Consider the following 3,450-nt stretch of genomic DNA (forward strand, 5'->3'; position numbering starts at 1 on the left):
AGGGTCCCAGTACATCAGAACCAAGTGGTCCTTGTACTTGAAGAACATCACCAAAGCCCTCCTGCTGTTGTGGAGATGTGGGTCCCTGTACTTCGGAATCATGACAAACATCAGGAAATCCCTCCTGCTCTGGTGGAAAGGAGGGTCCCTCTACTTCAGAACCAAGACGCCCCAATGGACAACAAACATCACCAGAGCCCTCCTGCTCTGGTGGAAATGGGGGTTCCTGTAGTTCGGAACCAGGTCGCTCTAATGGATGACGTACGTCACCAAAGGCCTCCAGTTCTGGTGGTCCCTGTACATCGGAACCAAGTGGTCCTTGTACTTCAGAACCACGAAAAACATCACCGAAGCCCTCCTTTTGTGGTGATGTGGGTCCCTGTACTTCAGAACCAAGTTGTCCCTGTACTTCGGAATCATGAAGAACATCACGAAAGCCCTCCTGCTCTGTTGGAAATGCGGATCCCTGTACTTCAGAACCAAATTGGCCCTGTACTTCAGAACTATAACTAACATCACGCAAGCCCTCCTGCTTTGTTGGCAATGAGGGTCCCTGTACTTCAGAACTATGACGAACATCACGCAAACCCTTCTGCTTTGTTGGAAATGAGGGTCCCTGCACTTCAGAACCAAGTCGCCCCAAAGGACGCCAAACATCGCCAGAGCCCTTCTGCTCCGGTGGGAATGAGGGTCCCTGTGCTTTGGAACCACGGCGGACATCACCAGAGCAGGGCGGTTTTGGTGATGTCCATTGTGGTTCAGAACGAGAGGGATGGGGAGGAGCACGAGATGGAGGGAGGAAACGAGAGGGAAGAGAGGAACGAGATGGAGATTGGGGAGGCCAACGGGGAGTAGAAGAAGTAGTAGAAGGAGCAGTAGGAGGAGTAGCAGGAGCAGTAGGAGGAGTAGGAGAAGGAGCAGTAGGAGAAGTAGGAGAATGGGGAGGATGTTGGGGGAGAAGAAAGGGGAGAAGGAAGAGCAGAAGAAAGAGGAGGGGGAGGGGGAGAAAGCTGAGAGGAGACAGTGTAGAAGATAAAGGAGAAAAAGAAGCAAGACTTTTGCACACCAAGGTGAGAGGTGCGTATGAGACCAAGGATCGATCGATGCAGAAGAAAACCCTCTTGCACAATGTCTTCAGACGCAAAGAATAGCTAAATGGGAAAATACAGAGCCTCAGTTGTGAGAAACACCATCTTTAAATAGGCTGTCCAATTTGTGGTAGACCAATCAGCTCACACCCCACAATGACATCACTCATCCATCTATAAAGGTACCGTATAGCAGGGGTTGGCAGTGCGTGCCTGCCTGCCTTCCTTAACTGGGTTTCGCTTAGGTTTAGTTGACTGTTCCTTGCCTCTGATCTGGTAACTGTGTATTCAAACCATAAGATGTTGGGAATCAGACTTGTGACTTTCACCGGAGGCTACTCTGATATTGCCCATGCTGCTACCTTGGGGAAAAGAACCAGAGTATGCCAATGATACGACCCACCACTCCACCACAGATCACCTGACTCCAGGTAGACCTTGCTGTACGAGACTGATATGGTCGTGCCCAACAAGATGATGGACAGCATGTGTCTCCACAACTAGTCCCCACAACGATTATTGTCTGTTTGATGCAATCGTGCATAATACCACAAAGAACCAGATGATCTGGGCATGACTGGAGGGCATCCCGTAGCCTGTGGTCAGTGTTGAATGAGCACCTCCCTGCACATGGGCGTGGTTCCCTAAGAATGTGCTTCAGTAGCCAGTTCACCCCTTCATTCAGGACAAGCCCGCCGAAGAATGCGATCGTGTGCAGTTCCCGTTTCAATATGATGAGCATGACGAAACCCATAAGGATCGTTATGCAAAGGAGAGTGACGTAGGTGAGGACATGTCCGGTTAGATCATCCTCAGGCAATTCTACGTGTGTTATGGAGATCGACCGCCGTTGAGATGGTGCCGAGCACGGCTCTTCCGACGCCATCTTACCTGGACACAGCTTACATGCTTACATATATGTGTGGTGTCTGTGTGTGACATAATCTTATTAAGAGCTACCTCTTAACAAGGTAATGTCACACGACCTCATGTTTTATTTTTAAACTAGGACGATGCTCGTTGGAGACGCATGCCTCTCCGGTTATGCACTACCCGTTGTACCCATTGTCAGAGTACTCGTTCTTTCAATTCCATGTCACACCCTAAAGAACTCAGTGTTCAAACAGTTGGTTTATTCTCATAAAAGAATTCTTCATCGTGGCCACGAGTCTGGGCATTCACTCGGTAGACCCAGTAGAAGAACTAAAAGCATACCCTATTTTGTAATACATTTTCAAATGAATGGGACCATCATTTATTAAAGCATGTCATGATAATTGAAAAACTTTTGCAAACGATTGCAAATGGTTACTTAGGTGTAAAGTTCGTCCAAAACCTCATTCACTTGAATGGAGTGTCTTTCTGTAGCCAGCAGGAGGGGAAATAGCGACATCTGCCGGGCCATTAGCACATTAATTGCCAGGTATTAATTCATTAATTCATCCGCCACTGCCAGCGGTTTTACCTTATTTTTTGTCTTTTTGACGATCCATCGATTTCAACCCGGATGTAAACAAACTGTCTCTCCTCTTTCCAACGGAACAAAAACATTGTAACCGCGATCGTCCGTTCTGTTGTTATCGGCAGTTCAATAGCTTGTTTTCACCAAAAAACGCAGTCTGGGAGAAGAAATCCGAGCTAGATGTGTTTTTCTAAATCTGTTAACATTGTCGTGGACGGAGTGATTTTCTTTTGGATGACATCATTTCTGTTCCTAGCCTTCTCTGGAAGTCTAGGCATCATTCATAGGTTGGCGACGAGCGCCCTCTAGCGTAATCACTAAAAATGTTTTATGGACGCAATATTGCGTCTTTGGCAGTGAAGCGTTGGATTTGAGTGGACGCAATATTGCGTCCTTGGCAGTCTATGTGTTATATTCCTGTCCATGTAACCGCAGTATTCCACTTACATTCGGAATGACTGCTCATTCAGAATAAAAAATGCTCATGTAAACACCTCAATTGGAATAGAATATTCCATTCCAGTCTGATCGGAAATAATTTTCATTCGGGTTTGGAGGGGTGGTATACCGTTTGAATCGGGATGTATTTACCATATAGACACTTTATTCCGAATGTTCTCTGTGTTTGGAATACATGCATTATTTTGCACATGTCCGGGCTTAGTAGTGCTGTCAGAATTGGCCAAAAATGACCTATCAAATCTCTTTTAATATAAAATATTGTATGCAGTAAACTTTAATTCAAAGAATGCATATAAGTCGTACATATTTATGTCAATGTATGCGTCAGCCACGGTTGGCGCTGAGAAGCGCTCGCTCCTGGGGGATAAAATTTATGATTCATATTTGATAGCGTCATATGCTGTAATGGTTAAGCCCAGACTTGTCCCGGTGAACGGA

At 46.3% G+C, this 3,450-nt stretch overlaps 1 pseudogene across 1 annotated transcript; it reads right to left on the reverse strand.

The window, feature by feature from the left end:
* Positions 1 to 758: 758 nt before the first annotated feature.
* LOC308076890 (dolichyldiphosphatase 1-like) lies at positions 759 to 1,980 on the reverse strand (annotated as a pseudogene). Its single transcript has 2 exons — positions 1,310 to 1,980; positions 759 to 1,010 (listed from the first exon to the last, which is right to left on the reverse strand). The product of its transcript is annotated as a dolichyldiphosphatase 1-like (transcript).
* Between the last annotated feature and the right edge of the window lie 1,470 nt (positions 1,981 to 3,450).

The sequence above is a fragment of the Gymnoscopelus braueri genome (assembly GCF_963280865.1).
Source record: "Gymnoscopelus braueri genome assembly, chromosome: 21".
Taxonomy (NCBI): Eukaryota; Metazoa; Chordata; class Actinopteri; order Myctophiformes; family Myctophidae; genus Gymnoscopelus; species Gymnoscopelus braueri.